This window comes from Procambarus clarkii, chromosome 80 (assembly GCF_040958095.1).
Source record: "Procambarus clarkii isolate CNS0578487 chromosome 80, FALCON_Pclarkii_2.0, whole genome shotgun sequence".
Taxonomy (NCBI): domain Eukaryota; kingdom Metazoa; phylum Arthropoda; class Malacostraca; order Decapoda; family Cambaridae; genus Procambarus; species Procambarus clarkii.
The window spans coordinates 15,597,940-15,611,189 of NC_091229.1; positions in this window are offsets into that span (position 1 = coordinate 15,597,940).

Genomic DNA, 13,250 nt, shown 5'->3' on the forward strand with positions numbered 1-13,250 from the left:
ACCAGTCCAGGTGTTCCAGGACCTGTTACTCACCAGTTCAGGTGTTCCAAGACCTGTTACTCACCAGTCCAGGTGTTCCAAGACCTGTTACTCAACAGTCCAGGTGTTCCAAGACCTGTTACTCACCAGTCCAGGTGTTCCAGGACCTGTTACACACCAGTCCAGGTGTTCCAGGACCTGTTACTCACCAGTCCAGATGTTCCAGGACCTGTTACTCACCAGTCCAGGTGTTCCAGGACCTGTTGCTCACCAGTCCAGGTGTTCTAGGACTGTTACTCACCAGTCCAGGTGTTCCAGGACTTGTTACTCACCAGTCCAGGTGTTCCAGGACCTGTTATTCACCAGTCCAGGTGTTCCAGGACTTGTTACTCACCAGTCCTGGTGTTCCAGGACCTGTTACTCACCAGTCCAGGTGTTCCAGGATCTGTTACTCACCAGTCCAGGTGTTCCAGGACCTGTTACTCACCAGTCCAGGTGCTCCAGGACCTGTTACTCACCAGTCCAGGTGTTCCAGGGCTGTTACTCACCAGTCCAGGTGTTCCAGGACCTGTTACACACCAGTCCAGGTGTTCTAGGACTGTTACTCACCAGTCCAGGTGTTCCAAGACCTGTTACTCACCAGTCCAGGTGTTCCAGGACTTGTTACTCACCAGTCCAGATGTTCCAGGACCTGTTACTCACCAGTCCAGGTGTTCCAGGACTTGTTACTCACCAGTCCAGGTGTTCCAGGACCTGTTACTCACCAGTCCAGGTGTTCTAGGACTGTTACTCACCAGTCCAGGTGTTCCAAGACCTGTTACTCACCAGTCCAGGTGTTCCAGGACCTGTTACTCACCAGTCAAGGTGTTCTAGGACTGTTACTCACCAGTCCAGGTGTTCCAGGACCTGTTACACACCAGTCCAGCTGTTCCAGGACCTGTTACTCACCAGTCCAGGTGTTCCAGGACCTGTTACTCACCAGTCCAGGTGTTCCAGGACCTGTTACTCACCAGTCCAGGTGCTCCAGGACCTGTTACTCACCAGTCCAGGTGTTCCAGGGCTGTTACTCACCAGTCCAGGTGTTCCAGGACCTGTTACTCACCAGTCCAGGTGTTCCAGGACCTGTTACTCACCAGTCCAGGTGTTCTAGGACTGTTACTCACCAGTCCAGGTGTTCCAAGACCTGTTACTCACCAGTCCAGGTGTTCCAGGACCTGTTACTCACCAGTCCAGGTGTTCTAGGACTGTTACTCACCAGTCCAGGTGTTCCAGGACCTGTTACTCACCAGTCCTGGTGTTCCAGGACCTGTTACTCACCAGTCCTGGTGTTCCAGGACCTGTTACTCACCAGTCCAGGTGTTCCAAGACCTGTTACTCACCAGTCCAGGTGTTCCAGGACCTGTTACTCACCAGTCCAGGTGTTCCAGGACCTGTCACTCACCAGTCCAGGTGTTACAGGGCCTGTTACTCACCAGTCCTGGTGTTCCAGGGCCTGTTACTCACCAGTCCAGGTGTTCCAGGACCTGTTACTCACCAGTCCAGGTGTTCCAAGACCTGTTACTCACCAGTCCAGGTGTTCCAAGACCTGTTACTCAACAGTCCAGGTGTTCCAAGACCTGTTACTCACCAGTCCAGGTGTTCCAGGACCTGGTACACACCAGTCCAGGTGTTCCAGGACCTGTTACTCACCAGTCCAGGTGTTCCAGGACCTGTTACTCACCAGTCCAGGTGTTCTAGGACTGTTACTCACCAGTCCAGGTGTTCCAGGACTTGTTACTCACCAGTCCAGGTGTTCCAGGACCTGTTATTCACCAGTCCAGGTGTTCCAGGACTTGTTACTCACCAGTCCTGCTGTTCCAGGACCTGTTACTCACCAGTCCAGGTGTTCCAGGATCTGTTACTCACCAGTCCAGGTGTTCCAGGACCTGTTACTCACCAGTCCAGGTGCTCCAGGACCTGTTACTCACCAGTCCAGGTGTTCCAGGGCTGTTACTCACCAGTCCAGGTGTTCCAGGACCTGTTACACACCAGTCCAGGTGTTCTAGGACTGTTACTCACCAGTCCAGGTGTTCCAAGACCTGTTACTCACCAGTCCAGGTGTTCCAGGACTTGTTACTCACCAGTCCAGATGTTCCAGGACCTGTTACTCACCAGTCCAGGTGTTCCAGGACTTGTTACTCACCAGTCCAGGTGTTCCAGGACCTGTTACTCACCAGTCCAGGTGTTCTTGGACTGTTACTCACCAGTCCAGGTGTTCCAAGACCTGTTACTCACCAGTCCAGGTGTTCCAGGACCTGTTACTCACCAGTCAAGGTGTTCTAGGACTGTTACTCACCAGTCCAGGTGTTCCAGGACCTGTTACACACCAGTCCAGGTGTTCCAGGACCTGTTACTCACCAGTCCAGGTGTTCCAGGACCTGTTACTCACAAGTCCAGGTGTTCCAGGACCTGTTACTCACCAGTCCAGGTGCTCCAGGACCTGTTACTCACCAGTCCAGATGTTCCAGGGCTGTTACTCACCAGTCCAGGTGTTTCAGGACCTGTTACTCACCAGTCCAGGTGTTCCAGGACCTGTTACTCACCAATCCAGGTGTTCTAAGACTGTTACTCACCAGTCCAGGTGTTCCAAGACCTGTTACTCACCAGTCCAGGTGTTCCAGGACCTGTTACTCACCAGTCCAGGTGTTCTAGGACTGTTACTCACCAGTCCAGGTGTTCCAGGACCTGTTACTCACGAGTCCTGGTGTTCCAGGACCTGTTACTCACCAGTCCTGGTGTTCCGGGACCTGTTACTCACCAGTCCAGGTGTTCCAAGACCTGTTACTCACCAGTCCAGGTGTTCCAGGACCTGTTACTCACCAGTCCAGGTGTTATAGGACTGTTACTCACCAGTCCAGGTGTTCCAAGACCTGTTACTCACCAGTCCAGGTGTTCCAGGACCTGTTACTCACCAGTCCAGGTGTTCTAGGACCTGTTACTCACCAGTCCAGGTGTTCCAGGACCTGTTACTCACCAGTCCAGGTGTTCCAGGACCTGTTACTCACCAGTCCAGGTGTTCCAGGACGTGTTACTCACCAGTCCTGGTGTTCCAGGACCTGTTACTCACAAGTCCAAGTGTTCCAGGGCTGTTACTCACCAGTCCAAGTGTTCCAGGGCTGTTACTCACCAATCCTGGTGTTCCAGGGCTGTTACTCACCAGTCCTGGTGTTCCAGGGCTGTTACTCACCAGTCCTGGTGTTCCAGGACCTGTTACTCACCAGTCCAGGTGTTCCAGGACCTGTTACTCACCAATCCTGGTGTTCCAGGACCTGTTACTCACCAGTCCAGGTGTTCCAGGACCTGTTACTCACCAGTCCAGGTGTTCCAGGACCTGTTACTCACAAGTCCAGGTGTTCCAGGACCTGTTACTCACCAGTCCAGGTGCTCCAGGACCTGTTACTCACCAGTCCAGATGTTCCAGGGCTGTTACTCACCAGTCCAGGTGTTTCAGGACCTGTTACTCACCAGTCCAGGTGTTCCAGGACCTGTTACTCACCAATCCAGGTGTTCTAAGACTGTTACTCACCAGTCCAGGTGTTCCAAGACCTGTTACTCACCAGTCCAGGTGTTCCAGGACCTGTTACTCACCAGTCCAGGTGTTCTAGGACTGTTACTCACCAGTCCAGGTGTTCCAGGACCTGTTACTCACGAGTCCTGGTGTTCCAGGACCTGTTACTCACCAGTCCTGGTGTTCCGGGACCTGTTACTCACCAGTCCAGGTGTTCCAAGACCTGTTACTCACCAGTCCAGGTGTTCCAGGACCTGTTACTCACCAGTCCAGGTGTTATAGGACTGTTACTCACCAGTCCAGGTGTTCCAAGACCTGTTACTCACCAGTCCAGGTGTTCCAGGACCTGTTACTCACCAGTCCAGGTGTTCTAGGACCTGTTACTCACCAGTCCAGGTGTTCCAGGACCTGTTACTCACCAGTCCAGGTGTTCCAGGACCTGTTACTCACCAGTCCAGGTGTTCCAGGACGTGTTACTCACCAGTCCTGGTGTTCCAGGACCTGTTACTCACAAGTCCAAGTGTTCCAGGGCTGTTACTCACCAGTCCAAGTGTTCCAGGGCTGTTACTCACCAATCCTGGTGTTCCAGGGCTGTTACTCACCAGTCCTGGTGTTCCAGGGCTGTTACTCACCAGTCCTGGTGTTCCAGGACCTGTTACTCACCAGTCCAGGTGTTCCAGGACCTGTTACTCACCAATCCTGGTGTTCCAGGACCTGTTACTCACCAGTCCAGGTGTTCCAGGACCTGTTACTCACCAGTCCAGGTGTTCCAGAACGTGTTACTCACCAGTCCTGGTGTTCCAGGACCTGTTACTCACAAGTCCAAGTGTTCCAGGGCTGTTACTCACCAGTCCAAGTGTTCCAGGGCTGTTACTCACCAATCCTGGTGTTCCAGGGCTGTTACTCACCAGTCCTGGTGTTCCAGGGTTGTTACTCACCAGTCCTGGTGTTCCAGGACCTGTTACTCACCAGTCCAGGTGTTCCAGGACCTGTTACTCACCAATCCTGGTGTTCCAGGACCTGTTACTCACCAGTCCAGGTGTTCCAGGACCTGTTACTCACCAGTCCAGGTGTTCCAGGACCTGTTACTCACCAGTCCAGGTGTTCCAGGACCTGTTACTCACAAGTCCAAGTGTTCCAGGGCTGTTACTCACCAGTCCAAGTGTTCCAGGGCTGTTACTCACCAATCCTGGTGTTCCAGGGCTGTTACTCACCAGTCCTGGTGTTCCAGGGCTGTTACTCACCAGTCCTGGTGTTCCAGGGCTGTTACTCACCAGTCCAGGTGTTCCAGGATCTGTTACTCACCAGTTCAGGTGTTCCAGGGCCTGTTACTCACCAGTCCTGGTGTTCCAGGGCTGTTACTCACTAGTCCTGGTGTTCCAAGACCTGTTACTCACCAGTCCAGGTGTTCCAGGACCTGTTACTCACCAGTCCAGGTGTTCCAGGACCTGTTACTCACCAGTCCAGATGTTCCAGGACCTGTTACTCACCAGTCCAGGTGTTCCAGGACCTGTTACTCACCAGTCCAGATGTTCCAGGGCTGTTACTCACCAGTCCAGGTGTTCCAGGGCCTGTTACTCACCAGTCCAGGTATTCCAGGACCTGTTACTCACCAGTCCAGGTGTTCCAGGACCTGTTACTCACCAGTCCAGATGTTCCAGGACCTGTTACTCACCAGTCCAGGTTTTCCAGGCCTATTACTCACCAGTCCAGGTGTTCCAAGACCTGTTACTCACCAGTCCAGGTGTTCCAAGACCTGTTACTTACCAGTCCAGGTGTTCCAAGACCTGTTACTCACCAGTCCAGGTGTTCCAGGGCTGTTACTCACCAGTCCAGGTATTCCAGGGCTGTTACACTCCAGTCCAGGTGTTCCAGGGCTGTTACTCACCAGTCCAGGTGTTCCAGGACCTGTTACTCACCAGTCCAGGTGTTCCAGGACCTGTTGCTCACCAGTCCAGGTATTCACCATGGACTGGAAGAGGGGTGAGGGGGAACCAGGGGTGAGGGGTAGTATGGGGGTTGGGAGAGTGATGTGGGGGGTGGTATGGAGGTAGGAGAAATTATGGGAAAGGTAGTGTGGGAGGAGATTTAAGGTGGGGGGGGGGTTAGGTGTCTAGGGTGGATGGTGAGGGGGTGAGTTGAGGGATGGAGGGAGGGAGGGGATGGATAGGTTGTTGGAGGGAGGGTAGAGGGAGGTAGTTATTCACTAAGTGTGACTATCACATGTTGTCTGTCTCCATATATCAATCTGGGCGCTCCACCACCTCTTGGCGGACACAAACATGGATCAGACATGTCTCTACACCTCCAACCATTTTGAGAGAGAGAGAGAGAGAGAGAGAGAGAGAGAGAGAGAGAGAGAGAGAGAGAGAGAGAGAGAGAGAGAGAGAGAGAGAGAGAGAGAGAGAGAGAGAGAGAGAGAGAGAGAGAGAGAGAGAGAGAGAGAGAGAGAGAGAGAGAGAGAGAGAGAGAGAGAGAGAGAGAGAGAGAGAGAGAGAGAGAGAGAGAGAGAGAGAGAGAGAGAGAGAGAGAGAGAGAGAGAGAGAGAGAGAGAGAGAGAGAGAGAGAGAGAGAGAGAGAGAGAGAGAGAGAGAGAGAGAGAGAGAGAGAGAGAGAGAGAGAGAGAGAGAGAGAGAGAGAGGGGGGGGGGGGGGGGGGTAGAAATAGCCTAAGTTACTCTATCCCTTTGAGATGTATTTCTTTCTTATGTCAATAAACATACTTGAACTTGAACTTGACAGACAGACACACACACAATATTGAGAGCTGGTACTGGTATTGTCTGCTGGTATTGAGATCAGACAATACCAGCTTCATTCTGTTTGCCATTCTCCAGAGCATCCTCTCTCCAGCTATCATTCATTCCTCGTCTGCCTTGCGTTCGGAACATGGAATCACACAAAAACAAATGTTCGAAAACTCAAGTGAACCGAACAGATGAAAGCTCGACCTCAATTATGAAAACATCTCCATCCTGCAGCTGGCATCCTTGTAACCCATTACTGAATGAACTATATGCTTTTTCAACCACCAAATTTTTTATGGAAATCTAGTTCCAAATTTTAAATTCAACTGATTGCAGATTTTTTTTTTTTTGAGATATATACAAGAGTTGTTACATTCTTGTACAGCCACTAGTACGCGTAGCGTTTCGGGCAGGTCCTTAATCCTATGGTCCCTGGAATACGATCCCCTGCCGCGAAGAATCGTTTTTTCATCCAAGTACACATTTTACTGTTGCGTTAAACAGAGGCTACAGTTAAGGAATTGCGCCCAGTAAATCCTCCCCAGCCAGGATACGAACCCATGACATAGCGCTCGCGGAACGCCAGGCGAGTGTCTTACCACTACACCACGGAGACTGTTAGACCTTAGCGTGTAGAATGTATGTTGGAATGTTAATATATATTATATGAGAGCCAGGTGTTTGGTAAATAGCCTAGCGTTTGGTAAAAAAAAAAAAGCCTATTGAAAGGTAAAATAAGAGACTTGCAGAGGCCGAGAGACAAAAGCGAAAATATATAGTCTGGGAAAGACTGGAGAAACAGATAAGCTCTGAGACACTGACATAATTGTTATCACATATCACCATCATTTTCTCTTCCCCTCCTTTTTGTACTTCCTCTGTTGACTTCTTCCCTCTTCTATAATGCTCCGCCATCTTTGTGAGCCATGTTCACCCACACCTGGCATGAAGGACTGTTGGGGGAATATTTTGTTTACATTAGGCTGTATAAACTTATGTAATGCGTCACACAATTACCCTTCATAGCAAGGTAACCTGCTTCTTTCCTATCACCATTCGCCAGTCATATATACGTCACGGCGAAGATACGTCAAGATCTATAGACCTGAACGTCTATATCTCCAACTGTACATAGCTTGTAAGTAGTGTAAACAAGAGGCCTGATGGTGCGACAACTCCCTTCAACAACTCCCCGGGTCGTTACCCTACCGGTTCCCAGTTCCCGAGCCGTTGATACAGGATGTAACGTCAAGGTTTTCACGACATCAAGTTACAGCCCCGCTCCTGTGCCAGGTAAGTCCACTACGGGCTCACTATAGCCCCGTGCTACTTGCCCCGCTCCTGTGCCAGGTAAGTCCACTACGGGCTCACCATAGCCCGTGCTACTTGCCCCGCTCCTGTGCCAGGTAAGTCCACTACGGGCTCACTATAGCCCGTGCTACTTGGAACTTTTTTGTTCTGAGTAGCTTTTTTTTTTATTATTATTATTTTCTACCACAGACGTGGCCACACATTTACAATGCTAACCAGCATATATACATTTTCTTCTGTCCTCCATGGACAGGGTTAGAGATGTGTTAAACATATAGTTCAAGGGTTTATTGAACAATCAACCACAGAAGGTGATTCGGTGCTTTTGAAATGCTAAGCTAACCTACATACGTAAATACATAGATACACAGATTTACGTATGCTCTACATAAAGTGCTCGATGTGTCTTTTACATAGTGTCATTAATGTGCATTTACAAAGGTGAAATGTAATTCTGAGTAGCTGAATCTAGAGCACCAACAACAGCTTTCACGATCCCTCAGACATTCAGAGACACTTCAAGATGTTACACGACCAGAGATCACATTCACTACAAACCTCTTCCACCTGCTGGCTATACTCATGTAGTTGGTGGCTTAATCTTCATCAATCAGGCTATCACTGCAGGCGATGAGTCACAATAACGTGGCTAAATTATGTAGACCAGACCACACACTAGAAGGTGAAGGGACGACGACGTTTCGGTCCGTCCTGGACCATTCTCAAGTCGATTGTGGTCCAGGACAGACCGAAACGTCGTCGTCCCTTCACCTTCTAGTGTGTGGTCTGGTCAACACGCTATCACTACTCTCCCAGGCGCTCCAGGTTGTATTCACTGTTGGCTGCTGGCTATGCCATGCACCAGCAGCTCCCACACACACTGTGGGGTTGGGGAAATATAATTCGCGTTGCCTTATTTGTTTTGGTATGTGCATAGTTTGTTCCGGGTCTGAAGAGTGACTTTTCCATTATTGTATTTTTGATATTTCGATTTTGTGTGTAAAAGTCAAGTTGTAAGTTGAGTATTAAAGTTAATTATTTGATTTTTTGAATAAAATTAATTTATGTTTTTCTTGAGTGTTTTTTTTAATACTTTAATTTTTGCCAAGCATATTCACACTGCAAATGTCAAATGCAATTTTTTAATGTCACTGTGAAGCCTATCACCTGCTGGGTATTGCCGCAGTACCTTTTTACGTAAGAAATGCATTTGATATTTTTATATCTATAATTTTGAGTATTATTTTTGGTCAAATAAGATGGTGCTTTGTAGAACTCTAATATCATATCCAATGACGACATTATACAAGTTATGTCGCTTGATGTAGCCAATGGGATGAGACCTATGACGTCATGAGTCAGGCAAGGCCGACGTTGATTGGGCCATGGTGTCACTTGCATGTTTGGTGTCGCGGAGTGAGGGCGCGTAACCTTGGTGCTCTGTAAACATTTGAGTCTTCACGTACTTTAAGCCTTGTAACCCAGACAGTTTAGTGATTGCAGCTCAGAACTACCCCATCCCACTCTCCGCTTCTCCTCTCTCGTATTCCTCATGCTCCTCTTATCCTTTGCATTACTTCCTGTCTTTAACCTTCCTTATTTTCTATTCTCTTGTATCACTCATTCATTCAGTTCTTTTGTTCAGTCCCATGTTCTACACCCATAACCCTTCGCTCAACTTCCTATTTCATCTTCTAACCTATACCCCTCTCGCAGCATCGCTCCTGTGCCAAGTAAGTCCATTACGGGCTTACCATAGCCCGTGCTACTTGCCCCGCTCCTGTGCCAGGTAAGTTATGGGCTCACCATAGCCCGTGCTACTTGCCCCGCTCCTGTGCCAGGTAAGTTATGGGCTCACCATAGCCCGTGCTACTTGCCCCGCTCCTGTGCCAGGTAAGTTATGGGCTCACCATAGCCCGTGCTACTTGGAACTTGTTCCGAGTAGCTGAATTTATAACAGCAACAACATACCCCTCTCTCTGTTCCCTCATCCACCTATTCCATCCCCTCGTTCTCCACTTTCCCCTCTTCCTCCACCCTTATTCCCCTTCCGTCACCCTCTACCGTTCACCACTTTGTAATGTCATGGGTAACTTGAATATACATATATATACAGGGAGAGTTGAGGACCTGGAGGAAGAGTGGCAATTGAGTTCACACAGGGAAGGAACTGCTCGAGTCAATACGTCAGGGGCAAGCCAGGTATTTACCCGAGGGCCACTAACACTATATAGTAGCCTCGACGAGGACAGGAAGCCGGCGGCTTGTCGAAGGTCTCCCCCCCCCCCATTTCCCTTGATGATCTTTTCCAGTTGTATTTTAAAAGTTATCAGAGTTTTGGCATTTACGGCTTCGGCGGGTAGGCGGTTCCACGGGTTTATAACCCTGTGGGTGAAAAAGCATCTCCTGTTCTCAGTCCAACATTGTGGCTTGTTGAGCTTGGAACTGTTGCTCCTTGTTTGTGTTACATCTGACCTTTAGAAGAAGTTGTCCGGATCAACATCCTCCAAATTGTTCAGTATTTTAAAAGTTTCAATGAGATCCGCCCTGTCATGCCTGGTTTGCAGTGTTGTTAGCCCGGTACTCGCCTATTTGTGCTTGCAGGGTTGAGCTTTGTCTCTTTGGTCCCGTCTCTCAACTGTCAATCAATTGGTGTACAGGTTCCAGAGCCTATTGGGCTCTGTCATACCTATATTTGAAACTGTGTATGGAGTCAGCCTCCACCATATCACTTCCTTCTGCCATAACGTGGCATAATCTTCACTTAACTCAGACAGGGAGGACGAGCAGCCTAGCCTTCCTAGTCAGCCTCCACCACATCATTTCCTGTGGCCCTGATGTGCTGACCACTCTTGATGCTAACACTCCAGGATGGCCACACTTAGTACCACGATCTTTGATGCTACAAACCAAGTGACGAGAGTATATTCTGCACCAGGCAGCCACTGGGTGTATTATGTACACTGAGGCGTGGGAAATGGGACGAATCCAGGCCTATGGATTCATACAATAATTCCTATAATTTGTATAGACATCTTGTAGCCTAGAGAAAAGGTAGATTGAGGAGCAGCACTGTACAGTGCCACAGACACCGCCTCGACTACAACAGGCTGTTGTACCGGGTTTCTGTGGCGACTTTTGAGTGATAAGACTGTAGTGTTGGGTCGCCACGGAGGGTGACATAGACAGGTCTATGTTCAGTCTTCTTTGTGTACAAGATCTTCCCCAGTGACGCGAGTCCCGACCCCAGTTGGTCGGGACTCGCCTCCAACAAGAGTCGAGTGTGTGTCGCTGTGCCTCCAGCTCTCAACCACGAGATATCTTGCGATATCTTTACCAACCGACCCTTGCCATATTACACAACTTTATGCGCGGATCATACCAAAAAAATCAAACATTCTGTAATTCTTTGACTGTAATTACCTGTATTAGCGTACTTCCGGGATGAAGGGGGGGGGGGGTGAGGGAGGGGACTAATCATCTCCTCGTGCATCCCTCCCCCTTCTCCCCCCCACACTAGTAAGTCTAGTAAGAATTCCTCACTAATGTTATATCCTTCCCCCATCCACCAACCTCTATCCATCCCCCCACCATTTCTCCATCATGCCCCCCCCCCCCACACACACACACACAAGACAATGGAGAGAATTTAGAGAGGACTCAGACATGACTCATATCGCCTTATCAGGTAAAGACACCAGCCGAACATGTCCTTTATCTCTATTACTGATGACAGCGGTGATTGGTAAGGGAGTCTCTGAGCCAGCCGGCCAGCGGTGATTGGTTAGGGAGCCTCTGAGCCAGCCGGCCAGCGGTGATTGGTTAGGGAGCCTCTGAGCCAGCCGGCCAGCGGTGATTGGTTAGGGAGCCTCTGAGCCAGCCGGCCAGCGGTGATTGGTTAGGGAGCCTCTGAGCCAGCCGGCCAGCGGTGATTGGTTAGGGAGCCTCTGAGCCAGCCGGCCAGCGGTGATTGGTTAGGGAGCCTCTGAGCCAGCCGGCCAGCGGTGATTGGTTAGGGAGCCTCTGAGCCAGCCGGCCAGCGGTGATTGGTTAGGGAGCCTCTGAGCCAGCCGGCCAGCGGTGATTGGTTAGGGAGCCTCTGAGCCAGCCGGACAGCGGCAACCCGTTCTCGCAAATTTAATAAGTCAATATTGACTTATTAAATATGTGCATAGGTGACATACTTAACATAATAGTTTCCCTTTAAAAGCTTCATAGAAAACACCGACCTTACCTAACCTACTTAGTATGTTAAGATAAGCATCTTATTGCTTCGTAATTACAATTATTACCTAACCTATACCTATAATTGGTTAAGTAACAATTGTAATTCCGAAGCTATAAAATGCTTATTTTAACATACTAAGTAGGTTATCTTGAGATGATTTCGGGGCTTTTAGTGTCCCCGCTGGCCCGGTCCTCGACCAGGCCTCCACCCCCAGGAAGCAGCCCGTGACAGCTGACTAACACCCAGGTACCTATTTTACTGCTAGGTAACAGGGGCATTCAGGGTGAAAGAAACTTTTGCCCATTTGTTTCTGCCTCGTGCGGGAATCGAACCCACGCCACAGAATTACGAGTCCTGCGCGCTATCCACCAGGCTACGAGGTTAGGTAAGGTCGGTGTTTTCTATGAAGCTTTTCAAGGAAACTATTATGTTTAGTATGTCACCTATGCACGCAACTAATAAGTCAATATTGACTTATTAAATTTGCGAGAACGGGTTGACAGCGGACAAATATAAGAGCAGGCTGGCCGCCGGAAGCTCCCAAGTCCAGCCAATGAGCGCGATTATTCCCAAGGTCACACACGCTGGTGATTGGTTGATAAATTACCTCCTTGCTTTATCATTGGTCTAGCATGGGGTCTGTCACAAAGGTTGTGACCAATATTGTCAAGAGTCAAGAATATTCATCACAGGCGTATGACCATAATCTCATCAATTGCAAAATTATGATGACTTGCCGCCAACAACATGAGTATGACGTCATAACATACCAACATTGCAGACCAAACTGTGCAACCTCCACACAAACCTTGCAGTCTATCAACTTCCCTTCCACCTCATTGGTTATGGGTCCTGAAACCCGGGCCAGAATTCATCAACTTAGCATTAACCCATACACTTGCGAAACCTGTACATCTTTCCACAATCAAGGTGTTTTAATTTGTATTTATTCAATAGTTTATGAAGTGGGAAGCACCACGAGGTTGTCTATAACGTTAATTAATAACCTTAAGAGTGCCAAGTTTGGAAGCTCCTATAAACACTTTAATTAATCCCCACAAAGTATCCATGATTGATGAAGATGTATAGGTTTCGTAAGTCAACACGTAAATACTTCACGAATCCTGACGCCTGTTCTACACCTTCTTGATTACAAGAGTTACTGGGCTGTATATAGCCTGGCCATCGTCTGCGCCACCCGGGAGGGCAAACTGCCTGGTTCATGAACATGGCTGCGATGAACAAACGATGAACGATGGGCAGCGATGTTCATCAAGATTGAACGCGGCGGAGTGGCCGTGGTCCATTGGCTGGTTTTGGCGGGAACATGAAAGGACAGTTCTGATGGGGTGAAGGATTTAGCAGCGGTCGGCACTGTGGTGATGGAGAAACAGGCTCCTGGTGCCAGAGATAATGGTGGTGGTGGTAGTGCTGGTGGT